The 21,987-nt window shown below is 42.7% G+C and overlaps 1 protein-coding gene and 1 long non-coding RNA gene across 3 annotated transcripts in view; one reads left to right on the forward strand and one right to left on the reverse strand.

Annotated features, from left to right (window-relative positions):
• Positions 1–12,531, reverse strand: part of GREB1L (GREB1 like retinoic acid receptor coactivator) — a 296,873-nt gene extending 284,342 nt beyond the window's left edge. Inside the window, exon 1 of one of the 2 annotated variants that reach the window (XM_050767628.1) lies at positions 12,381–12,531. The gene's annotated coding sequence lies outside the window, so the exon portion shown is untranslated. The remainder of the gene's footprint in view (positions 1–12,380) is intronic. The other variant, XM_050767624.1, reaches the window with a different exon arrangement.
• Positions 12,532–13,322: 791 nt separating this feature from the next.
• On the forward strand, positions 13,323–13,859 carry LOC126941303 (uncharacterized). Its single transcript, XR_007721243.1, has 2 exons — positions 13,323–13,499; positions 13,770–13,859. It is a non-coding gene; the product is annotated as an uncharacterized LOC126941303 (long non-coding RNA).
• The last annotated feature ends 8,128 nt before the right edge of the window (positions 13,860–21,987 follow it).

A 21,987-nucleotide genomic window follows, 5' to 3' on the forward strand; every position in this document is an offset into this window, starting at 1 on the left:
TGATGGCTTACACCTATAATCCCAGGACTTTGGGAGGCCAAGGCGGGTGGATCACCTGAGGTCAGGAGTTCGAGGCCAGCCTGGCCAACATGGTGAAACCTCAACTCTACTAAAAATACAAAAATTAGCCAGGTTTGGTGGCACATGCCTGTAATCCTACCTACTCGGGAGGCTGAGGCAGGAAAATCTCTTGAACCAGGGAGTCGGAGGTTGCAGTGAGCCGAGATTGCACCATTGCACTCCAGCCTGGGCAACAGAGCAAGACTACACCTCAAAAAAAAATTCTTGAAATATGTTTTCTCTATATTAGTTGCAATTATAAGTATAAGAAGACACTGTGAAACAATATGGTAAACCAGAAAACATGTAGGAATAGTTTAGTGACCTTGGGCAAGTCAAGTAAACCCTGCAGTGTTTTCCTCTCAGGGTAGATTGATCTATGGCTCTAAAATCCAACAAAGCTCTGTCTTAAAACAGAAGGAAACCCTTTTGAATACAAATGGGCAATTGATATCAAAATTAAATTTTCTAAGCTCTGTTCTCATCATTTGGCTTATGAGCTAAGACTGAAAGAAAATAAAAGTCAATCTCCCTCAAATTATCTGAGCAAACAGGAAATCCTGGGAAATTATAAAACATAAAAATTATAAAAATTATAAAAACTTTAAAAAAACTTTCTTTTTGGGGGGGTGGGGAGGGAGGGACAGTCTCGCTCTGTCACCCAGGCTAGAGTGCAGTGGTGCTCACTGCAACCTCCGCCTCCCAGGTTCAAGCTATTCTCCTGCCTCAGCCTCCTGAGTAGCTGGGATTACAGGCACCTGCCACGATGGCCAGCTAATTTTTGTATTTTTAGTAGAGACAGGGTTTCGCCACGTTCGCCAGCTGGGTTTGAACTGCTGATCTCAGGTGATTCGCCCACCTCGGCCTCCCAAAGTGCTGGGATTACAAGCGTGAGCCACTGTGGCCCCCCACTTTAATATAACTTTCTTTCTTTCTTTTTTTTCCAGATGGCGTTTCGCTCTTGTTGCCCAGGGCTGGAGCGCAATGGCTCACCGCAACCTCCACCTCCCTGGTTCAAGCGATTTTCCTGCCTCGGATAATAGGCATGCGCCACCATGCCAAGCTAGTTTTGTATTTTTAGTAGAGACGGGGTTTCTCCATGTTAGTTAGGCTGGTCTCAAACTCCCAACCTCAGGTGATCTGTCCACCTCAGCCTCCCAAAGTGCTGGGATTACAGGCATAAGCCACCACACCCAGCCTAATATAACTTTCAAACAAGTGTTTCTGCACAGATTTTTCAAAGAACAAATAAACTAATTCTGGAAATTTTAATGTTGATTGAAGTTCTATAGTAGTATCAAGTTGGTATCAAGTGATAGTTTACTATTATTTGTAACTTGCATTTCTAACTAATAAGGCTAAGCATTTTCATACTTATTGACCATTTGGAATAGCGGTTCTGTGAATAGCTAGTGTTAATGTTTGCAAAATACTTCAAAATTATGTCTCATAAAATATTTTATTACCATTTTATAAGAGAGTTCTTTATAAACTAGAGATGGTAAACTTTTTTTTTTTTTTTTTTGAGATGGAGTCTCGCCCTGCCTCCCAGGCTGGAGAGCACTGGCGCAATCCTGGCTCACTGCAACCTCCGCCTCCTTGGTTCAACCATTTCTCCTGCCTCAGCCTCCTGAGTAGCTGGGATTACAGGCATGCGCCACCACGCCCGGCTAATTTTTGTATTTTTAGTAGAGACAGGGTTTCACCATGTTGTTCAGGCTGATCTTGTACTCCTGACTTTGTGATCTGCCCACCTTGGCCTTCCAAAGTGCTGAGATTACAGGTATGAGCCACTGCGCCCAGCCGAGATGGTGATCTTTTATTTGCATATGGTACAGATATTTTTCCCCCATCTATCACATGTCTATGGTATGTATTTATGGTTCTTTTTTACTTTACAAAAATGTTTTAAAATTGTGTTATCACATGTCTGTCTTTTAATATATAGCTCTTGTTTCTTGCTTGGCTTAAATAAATGCCCTTCAATGAAGTAATGGTTATTTAATTGTGGAATACATATGCTATAGATTATTTTTATAGGATATTGTATAATAATTTAAAATAAAGACAAGCTATACCAGTTAACTTAAGAGTTATGTTCCTCATGTTTTATTATTAGGTGAAAATTAGAAAGATATGATAGTACATATACAGTACTAAAATATATATAAGGGTACATGATCATGGAAAAAGTTGTAACAACATAAATAGATCAGTGACATTGTTGAAGTGAAAAGAAAGGGGAAAGGGAAAAGACAGCCCTCAAATTTTTAAAAAAGTAACTACAGTTTTTGTTTGTTTGTTTGTTTGTTTTTAGAGATAGAGCCTCATTACATTGACCAGGCTGGTCTCGAACTCCTGGCTTCAAGTGATCCTCCTCCCACTTTGGCCTCCCAAAGCACTAGGATTACAGACATGAGCCACTGTGCCTGGCCTACAAGTTCTTAAAAAAGCATAACATGATCCTATTTATGTAAGAATATTTATATTGATTATATATAAATATGCATAGAGATGCACAAAAGAATGGCTACCAAAATGTTGATGATGTTTGACTTAGTGTGGTTAGATTTCAAGAAGAAAAAAGGAAGAAGAAAGGAAACAAGAGGAAAAGAAAGAAAACATGAGAAAAAAAGAGATATAAATGTGCCTTTTCCAAAAAACAGAACAGACTGTATGGGTGAGGCAGAACTCTCAAGTGAAAAGGTTCCCCCATCCTCTGATGTGGATACAAATTATGGTAACAGCCTCAGAGTTCCCTCAATACCCCAAAAAGATATACATGTTAACTTATATTAGTATCCATTTAAATTGGTTTAAAAATACAGAGAGATATTATACCAATTACATCTTCTCTTCACACTGTAACCTATACAGGCAGAGGTGACAACTTTAAGTGCATCTGCTCTAAAAATAAAATTATGGAATGATACATTTGAGTAGTAGTTCTAATTCTAAGACCTGTGTCCATAGAAACCACCTGGGAAGACACTTAAAATGCACATTCATCCTCTGACTATGGCAGAAAAATTTTTTTAAATGCACATTCATGGGTCCCACCCTAGAAATTCTTATTAGTAGGTCTAGTGATCAATAATCCGTATTTAACAAGCACCCCAAGCAAATGTGGCAGGAGGAACTGACAGATCATGCTGAAGAACAGCAAATTTCAAGATGTTTTCTCTCTTTAGAAACTGATTAATCAAAGAATCTTGAGAGTTTGGTGCACTAGAGAGAACAAAGAATTTGAAGTAAAAAGATATAGATTACCTCTCTGACCTAATCCCCCATTAGCTCCCTCACTTGCCTCTCACCATCAGCTCCCAGGCCTCCTAGTTGCCCCTCTAACAACCAGCTGAAACCCTCTTCCCCTAACCTTTCCAATGGCTCAGTTCCTCACCTCTTTGTGTCTTCACTCAGGTCACTTCTCAATGACACCTGTGGAAAATCGCAACCTCCAGCTTACTTTCTAATTCCCTTTCTGCTCTACTTTTCTCTCTTGCACTTCTATCTAAAAAACATCATATTTTCCTCAATTTCTTTTGTTTATTGTTTGATTCTCCTGAGAACAGGGATATTTGTCACTTTCTTTTTTCTTTTTTTTTTAAGACGGAATTTTGCTCTTGTTGCCAGGCTGGAGTGTAATGGTGCAATCTCAGCTCACCACAACCTCTGCCTCCAGGGTTCAAGTGATTCTCCTGCCTCAGCCTCCCAAGTGTCTGGGATTACAGGCATGCACCACCATGCCCGGCTAATTCTGTATTTTTTTTAAGTAGAGACAGGGTTTCACCATGTTGGCCAGGCTGGTCTCAAACTCCTGACCTTAGGTGATCCACCCACCTTGGTCTCCCAAAGTGCTGGGATTACAGGCATAAGCCACCACACCCGGCTGGATATCTGTCACTTTTCTTCCCTGCAGCATCCCCAGCACCTAGAACAGTACCTGGATAGAGGTCAGATTTAATTTGGCCAAGATAAAACAACTGAAGCTTGAGCAATTCAGTGATAGAAGGGAGATACCACTAGTAAGCAGACAGTTTGTTAATAAAGATTTCTTCCTGGGTCCTGTCAGAGATTCTGATTCAGTAGGTTCGGGATGGGGCCTGAGATTCTGAATATCTAACAAGAATCCAGCTGATACGGATGTTATTTAGAGAGTTCTCAAGTGCCTCTGCTCATGTTTTAGTAAAAGTCAACTTATCCTACTATAAGAGCTGTAGGCTAAAAAGGGAAAGCTCCGTCATACTCGTGTGTTTTGTGACAAAAAAAGTGATCCCCAAACCCCTTGTAACTAAGCTATCTACCAAAATAAAAGATTCTACAATAGAAATAGTTTCACAACATACGTAACACTATTTTCATAGATATTTACTACAGCTTGATTTTTAATAACGTGGTGTTTAGGTGGTTTCTAATTTTTTTACTTTCATAAATAATGTTTCAAGTGATATTTTTGCTATATGTCTTTGTGCATTTGTCTAATTGTTTTTCCTTTTTTTTTTTTTTTTTTTTTGAGGCAGAGTCTTGCTCTGTTGCCCAGGCTGGAATGCAGTGCCATGATCTTGGCTCACTGCAAGCTCCGCCTCCTGGGTTCACGCCATTCTCCTGCTTCAGCCTCCTGAGTAGCTGGGACTACAGGTGCCTGCCACCACGCCCGGCTACTTTTTTGTATTTTTAGTGGAGATGGGGTTTCACCATGTTAGCCAGGATGGTCTTGATCTCTTGACCTCGTGATCCGCCCACCTTGGCCTCCCAAAGTGCTGGGATTACAGGCGTGAGCCACCATGCCTGGCCTGTTTTTTTCTAACAAATTCCAAAAAGGGAAATTTCCAAATCAAAGAGTTTAGACCAGCACTGTCCAACAGAACTTTCTCCAGTGATGGAAATGTTCTATACACAGTCCAACGTGGCAGCCACCAGCCATGAGCAACTATTGAGTGCTTGAAATGTAACTGGTATAACTGAGAGACTGCATCTCTGGTTGTATATAATGTTAATTAATTTACATTTAAATAGCCACATGTGGCTAGCGGCTACCATATTGGACAGGGCAGGTATAGACATTTAAAGTCTTGAAACATGATGCCAAATTACTCCCCAGAAAAGTTGTAATCATTTCCCATCAGTCTTAGTATAAGAACAACCATTTCTTTTTTTTTTTTTTTTTTTTTTTTTTTTTTTGAACACCGAGACGGAGTCTCGCTTTGTCGCCCAGGCTGGAGTGCAGTGGCCGGATTTCAGCTCACTGCAAGCTCTGCCTCCCGGGTTTACGCCATTCTCCTGCCTCAGCCTCCCGAGTAGCTGGGACTACAGGCGCCCACCACCTCGCCCGGCTAGTTCTTTGTATTTTTAGTAGAGACGGGGTTTCACCATATTAGCCAGGATGGTCTTGATCTCCTGACCTCGTGATCCGCCCGTCTCGGCCTCCCAAAGTGCTGGGATTACAGGCTTGAGCCACCGCGCCCGGCCAAGAACAACCATTTCTTTATCCAATTGCCAACATTAGATTTTATCAATCTACTGAATCTTTGTAATCTGAAAGTTAAAAACTGTGTGATTTTAATAGACATTTCTTTATTAATAATGTTGAATGGGATGGTTTCTTCCGTCATCACACTCATTCAAATGCAAATACGTTCACCCATATTATTTAACTCAGGGGTTGGAAGTTATCTGGCTTCCAGATTATCAGGTCCATGTGTTTTCTTTAAAATGTATCGCCATGCCGGGCGCGGTGGCTCACGCCTGTAATCCCAGCACTTTGGGAGGCCGAGACGGGCGGATCACAAGGTCAGGAGATCAAGACCATCCTGGCTAACACGGTGAAACCCCGTCTCTACTAAAAGTACAAAAAAAAACTAGCCGGGCGAGGTGGCGGGCGCCTGTAGTCCCAGCTACTCGGGAGGCTGAGGTTGGAGAATGGCGTAAACCCAGGAGGCGGAGCTTGTAGTGAGCCGAGTTCGCGCCACTGCACCCCAGCCTGGGTGACAGAGCAAAGACTCCGTCTCAAAAAAAAAAAAATAAATAAAAAAAAAATAAAATGTATCGCCAATATTTAAATTCACATACAAATGTGAACTTCTAGCTTCACCTGAAAAATCAAATGGCCTAGCAACAGTGACCCACAACCCCAAAAGGAAACAATCAGTGGAACCTTAGAAACTCTGCCACTCTCAGACTTTCTCGTCCACCAGAACTCACCACCTCTATTACTTTACAAGTGCCTTGCTTCACAACTCAGATTTACTGCTTCCATGCATCTGAGTTTACAATGCCTACCTGAACTAAATTTTGGAGATTAAAAGACAAATAGCAGCCAATAATAATAGCTAATTATCATTCCATGGTTAGCATGCAAAAATGATTTATGAGATTTCTGGATTATTTTATAACTAACATTTAACTATTAGGAGAATACGTTTTTATTGGGTGCTGAAGTTTCTTACTCCCTAGAACAGTGGTTCAGTATCAGAAGGGTTGTTAAAATGCAGATTGGTAGGCCTCATCCCCAGAATTTCTGATTCAACAGGTCAGAGTGGACCCCAAGAATCTGCATGTAACCTTAAGCTCCAAGTGCAACTCTACGTCAAGATGGGGTTTTCTCAAAGATATGGCCACTCCTAGAAGGGCAGTGACAATATGTAATTTTGACAACATAATATAAATTTGTAGCTCCTTTTTTCTAAAATATGTCTACATTTATTATTTCATTTTATCTTCAAAATAAACCTATCCAGAAGGTTGGTAATTAGAGCAGTAATTGTTAATCCCATTTTACAGAAGAAAAGTAAAGCACAGGAGTTAAGAAAGTCTCCTAAGCACACAAAAAGTTGGAAGAGCCATAACAAGCAGGTCTCCTCCTAACTCCTAACCTTGGTAATATAGGCAAACACGGGAATACAGGACACAACTGGTGCTTGCTTCTGCAGACTGGCACCATAAAAATAGAACTATGACCAGGAACAGAGAAGACAATACAAGATATAGTTCACAGCAACAAACATTTATCAAGTGATTATATGTTAATCTATGCTAACATGGCTACAGTCCCTACTGTAGGGACTGCTAAAGATACTCATAAAGCATAGGGAAAAATAAAAATAAAATCTGAAACCACAACCTTGAAAAGATAGTGAATTCTCTACATCATAGGTCAAAAACAACTGCACTGAAGGGTGGGGTGGTAGGGGCAAACACAGAGTTGGGTAGAAGAGTCACTGTGGGACTCCACATCTAGACTTGAAGGAGTTGCTATCACCAGTCAGTCAAGAATGGGAGGGAAGAAAGCGTACACAATAGGGAGCCCTCCTGGGGCTCAACAACACAAAGAGCTGCTGTTATCCATGTTGGGTGTGTATTTGCCAAAAACATCAGGGCTGCTGGAACTCCAGAACTCACAAGGGCATGCGTTTTGTAGTCTAAATTACCTTGACTATGTAAGAACTCAAGTCAGTGGGCATAACTTCATTATCCATTTGTAGCCAAAAGATAACATGATTGGAGATCATAAATTTTCTGAGTTTTCCTCGAGTTTTGAGAAGCATTCCTAGTAAAATTCCAGCAAACTGTGATCAAAATAATACTAACCATAAATCAGCTCTTCAAGGAAGCTTGCATTTTCACTTAAATATTGTTTATATCTTAGTTAACAGCTACTTTTTTAAGATTCAAAATAATAATAGTAATAGCTAGTAAATATTACCATAGACTGAAAATACAAGAAAACTACAATTAGTTTGAAAAAAGTCTATTGGAAAATTTGGTTCACTATTCATGAGTGGTGTAACTGACCATTCCCATATGTCCACTCCTTCTGGTCCAGCTCAAACTGACTGAAGTAATGAAACTTCTATCACTCAATTTGGAAAACTGCAGCAATATGGCAGAAAAAACGATCCCTCACTTTGTATAAGACCAAAGAAATGCAAATCAAAAGAAAGGTATAAAATGTTACACTGATCAAATTAGTAACAAAAATATGTTTTAACATAAGCACACAGATTGTTAATGACAGTACAAATTTATGTAGTCCTTTTAGAAAGTAATGTGGAAATTACTGTAAATCTAGAAATTTCCTAACAAAAATAAGAGCTAACATTTATGTGTTTCATGTGTTATTGCTTTTTATCTTAACTTTAAAGAACTATTAGTATCACCCATTTTACATCTTAGTAAGCTAAAGTTCTGAGAAAATAAATTACTTGTCCAATATTGCCAATGAGTAATGGAGCTAGGTTTAAACCTAGAACCTCTAATTTTAGAACCCACCCACTTACAACTACATTATACTATCCCTCCAGAAAAAAATGATCCTAAGGAAGTTAAGGGAAAAAGAAGAAAAGAAATAAAGTTACTTGTATAAGAATAGGCATTATAGGCGGGGCATGGTAGCTCATGCCTGTAATCCCAGCACTTTGGGAGGCTGAGGCTGGCAGATCACTAGGTCAGGAGATCCAGACCATCCTGGCTAACACAGTGAAACCCCATCTCTATTAAAAATACAAAAAATTAGCCGGGCGTGGTGGTGGTTGCCTGTAGTCACAGCTGCTCAGGAGGCTGAGGCAGAAGAATGGCGTGAACCCAGGTGGTGGAGCTCGCAGCGAGTGGAGATTGCGCCACTGCACTCCAGTCTGGGTGACAGAGCAAGACTCCGTCTCAAAAAAAAATAATAATAACAATAACAATAATAATAGGCATTATGTTTTTTATGCTGGAAAATCAAAAATAAAAAGGTTTAAGTTAATAATGAACGTCCATTGCATAAACTTTTATAAAATTATTATAAATAACGGGAAGCTATCGAAAAAATGTTTATAAAAAATCAGGGTGAAAATTATCTGCAATATAAAACATTTGTAAAAATATTCATTCATATGGCAAGATTGGGAAGGGCGCTGGAAAAAAAACTATTACCTTTTTGAGGAATTTCACTACTGGTATTGAATTTTCTTTTGTTTCTGTCAGCTTTGTTCATCAATATTACTCTAAGTACCCTTACAAATATATTCTTCTAGTTCTTATGCTTAGGATCCCAAACAACTCCTAAAGAGAATTTATAATTCGTTTATATTAGACTTATTCAAAATAATTACATATGTTTCATCGGCGGTGCTTTTAGAAAGTTTTAGCTTTCAGTATGAGGTCTCTATCTTAACAACAACACTTTCTTTTTTTTTTTTTTTTTTTTTTTAGACGGAGTCTTGCTCTGTCGCCCAGGCTGGAGTGCAGTGGCCGGATCTCAGCTCACTGCAAGCTCCGCCTCCCAGGTTTACGCCATTCTCCGGCCTCAGCCTCCTCAGTAGCTGGGACTACAGGAGCCCGCCACCTCGCCCGGCTGGTTTTTTTGTATTTTTTTAGTAGAGAAGGGGTTTCACCATGTTAGCCAGGATGGTCTCGATCTCCTGATCGTGATCCGCCCGTCTCGGCCTCCCAAAGTGCTGGGATTACAGGCTTGAGCCACCGCGCTCGGCCAACAACAACACTTTTTGCAATCACCGCTTACAGGGTACCTTTGAAATCCCTTAATTTAGACCATACATAGTGACTAAAATTAGCTAATTATTTTTACTTTCACAACTTTACAATCACTCCTCAACTCCTGTCCCCATCATTAGCCCAAAGGCTGCAGGTACTTTACAAATTAGAAGTTTCCTAATAAGAACATACTCCCTAAGTGAATATTTATCAAGTAACTAAAATATCTTAGCTATAAGGGATGTTCATAATCTAAACACTTCAGAAAAGTATTAATTATGTCAAGTCTCTTTCAAGTAGGTAAAGTTCACTTCCACTTGACCAAAAAGAAGAGTTTGGTAAGAGTAATTTTCCTAAAAATGGCACCCTGAGCTGTGGGAATTCACTCTCCTTAGCCACACAAGGTGACATGCAGAGGCCCTCAGCCCGGTGTTTGGCCTCTATCAGCAACGTAAACACACATTCTGTGGGTAAGGAGAGTAGCTGTTCTCCTATGACATCAAACTCATAAGAGCAGGGATATAGTTTAAACATCTCTAACTTCCTCTTTATGAATCCACCATTCAGGAATGTTTTTTGTCACCCCACTCTCTAACATCCACAGTCCAAGGGTTATCTTTAGCCAGTTTTGGGACAACTATTTTAATCATAGAACTCTGGAGCTCGAAGGACCCTTAAAAATCAATTAGTTCAATTCCTTTGAGTGGGAAACAACGTATCTCCAAAAAAAGTTACGTTGTGTGGCGGGTTTGTGGCAAATCCAGGCCCAGAATTAAGAGATGCAACCAAACATCTTAAACTTGGCCTTCGTATTGATCCTTTACCACTAACATCTTTCTATTATGTCATGTCAATGGGAGTATATACACGTCCTTTCAGTGTTTTCAGATACACACTGCAGTAGACAAAGTAAACTACTACAGTTCTCATTCTCCACTTCATAAAGAATTCCAAAATGGAGAAAAAATTCAACAAAGATTGCAAAAACCAGTGTAGGGAAACTGGTGTGTGTGCGGGAGAAGATACTAGTTTAATAGTTTTGCTTTCCACTGCATACTGTTCTAAGATTTTTAGTCCTCTAATTGATATTCAAGGTAATAATTGTCCACATTTGGCTAAATAATTTCATGTCATCATGCGTGGGTATCAAGTTAATAGTCATCACCACGAATATATAGTTCAGTCTTATATTCAATCTCTTGTATATATCAATCTATAATGTAATTCCATTTTAATAGACTTACGGAAAGATATACAAAAAACGTGCAACAGTGGCTGCCTCTGAGAAAGATGAAGGCTTGTATGGAGGGGAGGAGAGAGGGCTTAATTTACACTGTATACTCTTCACTGTTGTTTGAAATGTTTTACCCTACTTATATTACTTTTCAGTATTCATTCATTAAACATTTTCCTCTTGAAATACATACCTATATGCATGTAATTGTATTACTAAACACTCAACTAATTTTTTTCTTTTAATTTTTCAGTATCATTCATAAAACCTCCCAGAAAATTTCAGCAAAGAAACACCACAGTCACAACACTCAAAAGCAGAATTCCAGGATTTAAAGTCTAAAAACATATAGATGAATGAGAGGTTTTATTAAGGGGGATTGAGATCAAAAACCTTCTGTGGGAAAGCTCTTCCCTGTATTTAAATGGCTAGGTTTAAAAATGTGAGTTAAGCAGGGATTCCCGCCTCGAGGCGGGACGGGGAGGGCGGGGGACCAAAAAAAAAAAAAAAAAAAAAAAAAAAACCCTTACGGTATGAAAAGCAAAAATTAAAATGTGGTTTCTGTCTTCTCAGCCAGGGCCAGAGGGGCGCGTGGGGAGGATAAGGACCTTGGAACCGTCACGTTCACCAGAGAAAGGGGCAAGACTGAGGAGTTTCTCCAGGACCCGCAGCCTCGGTTAGAGGTAGCGGCCGTTCCGGGCAGATGAGTCGCGTTCGGGGACGTTCCTTGGACTCACGTAACTGAGAAACCCCACGCACTGAATCTCCACATGTAATTTCCTTTTAATGGATCTGGGAAGAGGGACGGCGGGAATGGATTTCCTTTAACGAGTCTCCCTCACCCTCCCCGGCCAGGGCGCACCTCACTCGCTGTCTGCTTGTGTCAGGGTCAGCTGTCAACACAACTCTTTGTGTCTCATTCGGAATAAGAGTGGTCCTCAGCCATGCACAGAAAAATGGACACGCTGGCCGGAAGACACGCGCGCCCGCTTGTGACGAAGTGACATTTGGTGTGGAGGAAAAAAACCCACAGACACCGAGCGAGCGCCCAGCCACCTCTGGACGCTCTCAACTTTCCCAGGCTGAGCGCCATCCATCCTCTCCCCGCCACCTCCGCGGCGCCCTACCTGTCGCCCGCCCGCCTGCCCGGCACCCCCTCACTGCCCCTGGGCTCGGGGAGACGGACCGGGAGCCCCCTCGCCGCCTCTGCCCCGGGCCCCCCGCGCTGCTCGGCGCGCCGCAGCTCCCTCGTCCCACCCCCGGGCCGCCTCGCTCCCGCCACAAAGGCAGCGAGTAGAGCCCGGTGACAGGCCTTCGGCCTCTGGGCGCGGACAGCACGGCCGGGTCCCTTCGGTGGACGACGCGAGGCGGCAGGGAGGGCGGGCGCGGCCCCCAGGCTGGCACTGGCGCTCCCTCGCCACCCGCACGCGCTCCGCTCACACCCCCGCTGCGCTTCCCATCCCTCCGGAAAAGTCCGCCGCGGCGCTTCCCCGCGCGGCCAGGGCGTCCAGCCCGCCAAAGGGCAGCTCCTGCCGGTCACAGGCGAGCTCCCGCGCCCGGTTCGCGACCTCTCACCCCCCGCCCGCGCCCCGGAGTCCCCGCGGCCGCTCACCTGGCCCTGGCGGGGCGCGAGGGCAGAGGACCGGGGGTGGCCCTCGGCTCGGCCGGGCTGGTCTCCCCACCCCCAGTGCCGTTCCCTGCGCCGCGCTGCGCTCCGCTGCTCCGGTCGCCCGCCTCCGAGGTGCTAGCGCCGCCGGCGGCTGGCGTCTCTCTGGCAGGCGCGCGGTCCGCGCGCTCAGTTCCCCGGGGCGGAGCGAGGCGGCGGCCGCCGCAGCCGGAGGCGGATTCCTCAGGTGCTGCCCCTCCCGCCGGCCCTGGCCTCCGCGGCTGGGACCCCCGTGCCCCCTCCCCCCGCCCGGCCTCTCGCCTTCCCGCTGCCTCGGCGCCCGCGAGTGGCTTTTGGGGGTCCCTCGCCCTCTGTGAGAGTGGTGGGCGCGCATTTCTTCCCCACCCCCTCCAACGACGCCCCCCGCCCAGCTTGTGGAGCCCTCGGTGCGCGGTCCTCACGCCTCCATTCCCAAACCCCGCCGCACTGACGAACGTGCGGTCCCCGTGGAGTGCGGAGGCGGGAGTGTACAGGGGGTTGTGCGGGGTTGGGGGGTCTTCTGTGAAAGAGGGCTGCACCCCAGTGTGCTGACGCGCGAAGTCAGGAGGAAATTATTTCCCCCGGAGCCCGCGTTCATTCAGCGTGCTCTCGCCTCTGCGCGATTGCTTTCTCTGTTCACTGGACGGCGGCTGAAGAGCCCCAAGCGTGAACTCGGCCTGGGCAGTGGTGGCTCGGAAACCCTTGGCCTTTTGCATAAAGCGGGTAGGGTGGGGGCAGGGAGCGGACAAAACCAAACAAACCCGGGAGCTCTGGCCCAAGCCGACTTTTGCACCTCCTGTAGCACGCCCTGCGGCCCCGGGCCCCTGCTCGTCGGGAGCCTCCCGGGACCACGGGGAAGGCTCCACCCCAGGGCAGCGGCGTCCAGCTGGCCCTGGGCCTTGACTACGGGGAAAATGTTCTCGAGAGATGCTACGTCCCGGTAGAGAGATTTCGCTCCACTTTTCACAGCTGGCGACTTTTGTTATTAAAGATGCAGCTCCATTTTTAAAATTAATTGTTGCCACAGATAGGCGACTACACCTCTGGAAGCAGCAGCTCCATGCTAGATGTGGTGGAAGAATCTAGGTAAGGAAAGGCTGATGTATTTTGAGTGCCTTTGGTGCAGTACAGCCCGGGAGAGCTCCCCGTGTGCGTGGGAGTGGGGAGGCAGCCGTGGTGCCCAGGCCTGGGTGGGTTGGAATCACTGTCAAGTGTTAAGTACCATTTAAAGGCATTGTCAATTAAAGTAGTTCTCATACGATGTCCCAGTACTTTTTGTTTGCTTGTCCTGCATTTTTCTTTTTTGCCGTATCCGAAATACATTTTTTTCTTTCCTGTCACTTTTGATCTATGCAGAGGGAATGGACTGGAAATTTGGAATCACCAGAAAATAACTCAAGGCATCGCTAAGCTGTGACTAACAAGATAAATGATTTGTTCGAGGTTTGTCCTTTCCCTCCTCCAGTCGGAAGACATAGCTGTCTTTTTTTTTTCAATCATGTTTTGTACCTTATGGGGTTAAGGAGCTGAAATATTTTTAATTTACAATTGAATCCCTGTTGTTGGGCCTTTAAAAACACATAGAAACATTGTTAAGTGCCACAAGGGTGGGAAACATGGCTTTCTCAGTCATTGCTGTACTCTCACAATTCTGGGTCATGCACCCAATACAGGTTTAGTAAATAAAATCCGTATGTTTTTGGCCCCACGCGGTGGCTCATGTCTGTATTCCCAGCGCTTTTAGCCTGGGTGACAGTGAGAGAGACCCTGACTCAAGTGTGAGTGAGTGTGTGTGTGTGTGCGCGCGCGTGCGCGGGCTTTAAAATAACTACAACAGAAAGGTGCAGATAATTAGCAATAGTTAAAAAGAATCCAAAGTCACTTAGTAAACTCGTCACGAGAACTGGCCATACACGTGGAAAAGACAGTACTGTAGAAACCTGAAATTGCAAGTTCACCTGGTGAATATAAACTAAGCTCATAGGAAGTTAAAGCAGGTGAGAATCTTTTGGAAAATTCAACCATCACAAGGCCTAGGTCTGTAGAGTGTGTGGGGGTTGGGCAGAAGCAGAACACCTTCCAATTTAAAGATAAGGAAACTGAAAGATGAGCAGCTTTAAAGTAAAACCACCAGTGCAGTTTTCTCTCTGTTTAGTTCAAGGGCCATTTGTTGAGCGCCAAGTACACTAGACCCTAAAAATGTGAAAGCAAATCTGGCAGTCACTAAAGGACCTTAGTCTAATATTACAGGACTTTGGTATTCATTCTTCATCCATTCAACAGATATTGAGCACCTACTGTGAGTTAGATGGCATAATATACCAGTAGTGGTGGTGATTTATCAGTAAACAAGGCAAGTCCCTAATAAAGGTAAAAGTGAGAGTAATCTATATATCCTGGTATATTGAAGAGAGTTCAATGTCATCTTCATTAGACAACAAACTCCCAGCCAGGTGCAGTGGCTCACACCTGTAACCCCAGCCCTTTGGAGGCCGAGGCAGGTGGAACACTTGAGGTCAGGAGTTCGAGATCAGCCTGACCAACATGGTGAAACCCCATCTCTACTAAAAATGCAAAATTAGCTAGGTGTTGGTGGTGCACACCTGTAATCGCAGCTACTTGGGAGGCTGAGGCAGGAGAATCGCTTGTGTCCTGGAGGTGGAGCTTGGAGCAAGCCAAGATTGCGCCTTTGCACTCCAGCCTGGGCAACAAGAATAAAATTCTGTCCCAAAAAAAACACAAAAACAAAAACATTTCACGCTGCTTTGTCCTGAATTCGTTTATATGCCTTGCCTTCCCTTTGGGATTTCTATGTCCCTCATCATGCCCAGTAGACCTCCATAATTATAAAAGATGATAGGGTTCAGAGTGAATATTCTAAAGACAGGTCCCATAGTTTTGAATCCTGGCTCTAAGACTTACCTATTATGTAAACCTGACCAAGCTACTTGACTCCATCATAATAGTATAGAATTCAGGGAGGGGCTATGTGGATTCAGATGGTGCATTAGGCAAGGTGTAGTGGGTCACGCCTGTAATCACAGCACTTTGGGAGGCCCAGGCGGGCGGATCATGAGGTCAAGAGATGGAAACCATCCTGACCAACATGGTGAAACCCGGACTCTACTAAAAATACAAAAATTAGCCAGGCATGGTGGTGCACATCTGTAGTCCCAGCTACTTGGGAGGCTGAGGCAGAAGAATCGCTTGAACCCGGGAGGCAGAGGTTGCAGTGAACCAAGATCACACCAATGCACTCCAGCCTGGTGACAGACTGAGACTACATCTCAAAAAAAAAAAAAAAAAAAAGATGATGCATTAGTACCTGAAACACTTTTTTTTTTTTTTTTTTTTTTTTTGAGACAGAGTTTCGCTCTTGTCACCCAGGCTAGAGTGCAGTGGCATGAACTTGGCTCACTGCAACCTCTGCCTCCCAGGTTCAAGCAATTCTCCTGCCTCAGCCTCCCAAGTAGCTGGGACTACAGGTGTATACCACCATGCCCGGCGAATTTTTTGTATTTTTAGTAGAGACAGGGTTTCACCATGTTGGGCAGGCTGGTCTCAAACTCCTGACCTCTGGTGATCTGCCTGCCTCGGCCTCCCAAAAAGTGCTGGGATTACAGGTGTGAGCCACCGCGCCCAGCCTGGAACACTATTCAGTGTTGACTGTGATCACTGCCTGTGCATCCCTCCACTCTCTCCCATAACAGTGATTCCCAAGTGTTTCTATAAAACCCTAAGTTTAGTGAAAAATATGAGACTCCCAGCAGAGTCCATACATAAATGGCAGAATCCTGGGTAGTTAGTGTGACGATCCTTTGCCTTGGCAGTGGAGGAAGTTCTATGATTATCTCCTGGTTCTGCTCTCAAGGATGAACACCATTTTGCATTTGTTTCTGTGGTCCTTGGCTCCACACTCTGGAATATTCTTCCTTGTTCATTATTCTCCGTGACCATATCTGAAGTGCACACTGGGAAATAAGCCCTTCAGAGATTTCACAGTTTTTGCAGCACATTTCCTGCTGGTATAAGTTTGGAGTCCTGAGGGTTCTTTCATACTTAAGGATTTTGTTTTGTTTTTTGATTGTTTTTGTTTGTTTGTTTTTCCTTCTTGTGGAGAATGGGGTCTCACTATATTGCCCAGGCAGGTCTCAAACTTTTGGGCTCAAGCGATCCTCCAGTCTCTACCTCCCTAAGTGCTGGGATTATAGGCATAAGCCACAACTCCTGGCCTGTATGTAAGGTATTTTAAAGGCCACGTTTATAGCTGATTTGACCTTACAATTTCCTTAGACACTTAGTAGACTATTCTCTTCCTATGAGTTCCATGTGCTAGTAATAATACCCAAAGTTCTTTCCTGGGCAAAGCTGCAAATAGTTGATTTCTTTGCTTCCTCACTGTGTTTCCCTTTCTCTCAATTTAAGATCTGAGGCTTAGGGGCTCAGTACACTCGTGTATTATCATCAGAATTCACCTTCTGGCCAGGTGTGGTGGCTCATGCCTGTAATCCCAGCACTTTGGGAGGCCAAGGCAGGCGGATCACAAGGTCAGATCGAGACCATCCTGGCTAACACAGTGAAACCCCGTCTCTACTAAAAATATAAAAAACTAGCCGGGCGTGGTGGCAGGCGCCTGTAGTCCCAGCTACTCGGGAGGCTGAGGCAGGAGAATGGCATGAACCCGGGAGGTGGAGCTTGCAGTGAGCCGAAATTGTGCCACTGCACTCCAGCCTGGGTGACAGAGCGAGACTCCGTCTCAAAAAAAAAAAAAAAAAAAAAAAAAAAAAAAAAGAATTCAACTTCTACAAGAAAGGGTGCTACTACTTTCCCACTCAAAGCCAATTCACTGGAAAGGAAAACCAACCTACCACCATCTTCGTCAGAGGGAAAGATACACTGTGGGGAACCAAACAAAGGTCTCTCTAATTCCAGATCGGATGCCAGTTACCAATGCTGAATGACCTAGATCTGCACTTATAAATACGAGCAGATAAAAAAAATCACCAATCATAAGAAGAGAATCTACCATTTGAAGGAAGAGGACCAAATGAGAGCAAATATCACCCACTAAAATGGAGTTAATGCAGGAAATAAGACAAAACTTTTTAAAAATCTTGCTCATGTTCTTAGTGAAATTTAAAGAGTAACAAGCAGGTTGTGAAAATCTGAAAACCAGAATGTTGTTGGAAATTAAACAGTAAATGGCTATTTAAGTTGAAAAAACTATGGAAGCAGTTAATAGAAAAAATGGATACTGCTGAAAACTGAATTAGTAAACTATAAGACCTTCTCAATACTTCCAGAGTATGGAGCAAAAAGATGAAGAAATTGAAATTGTGAAAGAAAAAATCAAAGAAAAAAAATAAATTCAGGGGAGCTACTATAGATATGTTGGAAGCTTGAAAAATAAAATGGAGCACCTGTTATATACTATAACTACAAAACGTCATTAAAAGAAATGAAAGAAAACCTAAGTAAATGGAAAGACATCCTGTGTTACTGGATTTAAAGACCTAACATTGTTAAGACGGCAATACTCTCCAGGTTGATTTATAGATGCAATATAATCTCTATCAAATTCCATTTGCCTGTCTTGTAGAAATTGATAAGCTGATCCTATAATTCATATGGAAATGCAAGGGATCCAAAATAGCCAAAATAAACTTAAGAAAAAAGAACCAAGTCAGAGGACTACACTTCCCCATTTCAAACCTCATGACAAAGCCATAGTAATCAAGACAATGTGGTGCTCATGTAAGTAAATATAGATCAATGGAATGGAATTAAAAGTTCAGAACTAAACCCATGCATCTATGGTCAATTGATTTTCAACAAGGATATCAAAATAATGCAATACATTGGGAAAGAATAGTCTTTTCAATAAATGATGCTGGGACAACTGGATATTCACATGAGAAAGAATGAATTTGACACCAACTTTATAGCGGATGCAAAAATTACCTTAAAATGGATCACAGATTTAAATGTAAGAGCTGAAACTGTAAAACTATCTTTATAGAGTTATTTGACACTGGATTAGGTTTCTTAATATGACACCAAAAGTACGAGCACCAAAGGAAAAAGCTAGATTAATTGATTCATAAAAATTAAAAACCTTTGTACATCAAAGGACAGAATCAAGAAAGTGAAAAAACAACCCATAATATGGGAGAAAATATTTGTGAATCATCTATCTGATAAATATCTATTATGCAGATATATAAAGAACACTTGCAACTCAACAATTTTTAAAAGTTTTAAATTAAAAATGGACAAAGGATCTTTAATAGACTTTTATCCAGAGAAGATACACAAATAGCTAATAAGCATATGAAAAGGTGCTCAAGATCATTAGCCACTAGGGAAATGCAAATCAAAACCACAAGAGATAACTACTTCACACCATAAGAATGGTTATTATCAAAACACAAAACAAAACAGTTCTGGAGGTAGACTGGGAACCTTCATCAAACTGCTTGAAACTTGCCTTACAACTATCTCAATAAGCCAAAATTCTAGTTTTTATTAAGCTTCTTGTATTAATGCATTTGATGCTACTTGCAATTTAATAAAACTCAATAAAGAGGTAAATAGAGTAAACAAAAAGTACTGGCGAGTAAAAGCCCTGTGGGATCTAAATAATTATTGATAATGTTTTTATAAAATCTAATATAAATGCTATATAGCATAGAAAAAACAAAAATTGAAACATTAAAAATAATCTGTAATTAAAATCCCAGTTTATTCCAATAAATGTGGGTGGTATGGGCCCTTGGGGAGTAAATTTTCACCGTTAAAAGTCTCATTATGTTTGGAAAAGAGAATGAAGAATAAGAAAATATATACCACCAGGCACAGTGGTTCATGCCTGTAATCCCAGCATTTTGGGAGGCCAAAGCAGGAGGATCACTTGAGCCCAGGAGTTTGAGACCAGCCTGGGCAACATAGTGAGACCTTGTCTCTACAAAAGATAAACAAATTAGTCGGGTGTGGTGGCATGATCCTGTCGTCCCAGCTACTTGGGAAACTAAGGTGGGAGAATCACTTAAGCCTAGGAAGTTAAGGCTACAGTATTCATTATGGTGCCACTGCACTCCACTCTGTGTGACAGAGATCCTGTCTTAAAAAGAGAAAAGATATATCCTTTTTTTCTTTATAAGCATATCATTTATTCATAAGCATATCAGATTTGTTGTTGTTGTTTTGTTTTGTTTTTTAGTTTAAAGATACTGGCCACAACTTCTTGTAGAACTTTCAAATAATTTGAGAAGAAAGAAATACAAAGAAACCAATACCAATACCACTTCACCAACACGACAAAAGTCAGGAAGAAAAGGGAAAAACAAAGCATAAAAAAGAGAAAACACAATTTAAGGTGTATGAATACATTCTTAGCATCAATAATAATAAATCCAGTGGGCTAAATTTCCCTACTGAAAGACAAAAATGTCTCTGAAAAAAATAAAGAAAATACAGCTATTTTCTCTTTATGAATAACATCTGAATTAAAACAACATAGATTGAAATTAAATGGATGGCCAACAAAGGTACAACAAGTGAAGACAAAAAAAACCAAAAGTAGCAATATAAAATCAAAAAGAAATTAATGATTTACAAGAAAGCATGGGCCGGGCCTGGTGGCTCACGCCTGTAATCCAAGCACTTTGGGAGGCCAAGGTGGGCAGATCCCGAAGTCAAGAGATCCAGACTATCATGGCCAACATGGTGAAACCCCATCTTTACTAAAAATACAAAAATTAGCTGGGCGTGATGGCGTGCACCTGTAGTCCCAGCTACTTGGGAGGCTGAGGCAGGAGAATAGCTTGAAGCCAGGAGGCAGAGGTTGCAGTGAGCCAAGATCACGCCACTGCACTCCCGCCTGGCAACAGAGCGAGATTCCATCTCAAAAAAAAAAGAAAAAAAAGTAAAAATAAAAAAAAAAAAGAAGAAAGCACTGCCAGGCATGGTGGTGCATGCCTGTAATCTCAGCTACTCAGAAGGCTCAGATGGAAAGATCTCTTGAGGCCAGGAGATTGACACCAGCCTGGGCAACATAGCAAGACCACCACCCCACCCCTGCTGCCACCTGCCCCATCTCAAGAATGAATGAATGGGCCGGGTGTAGTGGCTCACACCTGTAATCCCAGCACTTTGGGAGGCTGAGGTGGGCAGATCATGAGGTCAGGAGTTCGAGACCAGCCTGACAAACGTGGTGAAACCCCCCTCTACTAAAAATACAAAAATTAGCTGGGTGTGGTGGTGCACACCTGTAATCCCAACTACTCAGGAGGCTAAGACAGGAGAATGGCTTGAACCCAGGAGGCAGAGGTTGCAGTGAGCTGAGATTGTGCCACTGCACTCCAGCCTGGGCAACAGAACAAGACTCCATCTCAAAAAAAAAAAAAAAAAAATGAATGAATACAAAAAATAAGCATTAAGCAGGACAAGACAAAAGAATAGTAACTATCTATTGAATACACCTTTAGTGAGAGTGCTTTAAATACATCTTCTCAAATAATCTTTACTACTCCATGGAATGACTGTGGTTAATGCTTTCTTTCATTTTGTAAATGAGGGGTAGACATCAGAGAGATTAAATGATGTTCATAGTTCACAGTTATAGATGAACATGGAACTCAAACCCTGATATGCTAATTCTAAAGTGCAAGCTCATAGCACCAAAATATTTAAATAAATAACTAAGGGGGATAAAATAATTTATTTTAAAAATTTTAACCCATTTCTTTAAGAATTTGACAGATCACATGGACCAAAAATAAACAGAGAGGATTTGAAAAATAAACAAAACACATATGTCAGAAGGCTGAGGCAGGAGAATCGCTAGAACCCGGGAGGTGGAGGTTGCAGTGAGCCAAGATCGCACCACTGCACTCCAGCCTGGCGTCAGAGTGAGACTATATCTCAAACAAACAAACAAAAAAAACATATGTAATACATATAGATAACTTTGAACTCTAAAAAGATAGTACATGCATTCTTTTCTTTCTTTATTATTATTATTTTTTTGGATGGAGTTTTCTCTTGTTGCCCAGGCTGGAGTGCAATGGCATGATCTTGGCTCACTGCAACCTCTGCCTCACAGGTTCAAGCAATTCTCCTGCCTCAGCCTCCCGAGTAGGTGGGACTACAGGCACCCACCACCACGCCCAGCTAATTTTTTGTATTTTTATTTTATTTTATCTTATCTTTGAGATGGAGTTTCACTAGTTGCCCAGGCTGGAGTGCAATGGCATGATCTCGGCTCACTGCAACCTCCGCCTCCCAGGTTCAAGCGATTCTCCTGCCTCAGCCTGCCTAGCAGCTGGGATTACAGGCATGTGCCACCACACCTGGCTAATTTTGTATTTTTAGTAAAGACAGGCTTTCACTATGTTGGCCAGGCTGGTCTCAAACTCCTGACCTCAGGTGATCTGCCCACCTCGGCCTCCCAAAGTGCTGGGATTACAGGCGTGAGCCACTGCATCCGGCCTACATGCATTCTTTTCTAAAGTCCAAGAATATTTACAAACATTGAAATGTTCTAAATCACAAGGAAAATCTTAACAAATTCTAA

The sequence above is a fragment of the Macaca thibetana genome, chromosome 18 (genome assembly GCF_024542745.1).
Source record: "Macaca thibetana thibetana isolate TM-01 chromosome 18, ASM2454274v1, whole genome shotgun sequence".
Lineage (NCBI taxonomy): Eukaryota > Metazoa > Chordata > Mammalia > Primates > Cercopithecidae > Macaca > Macaca thibetana.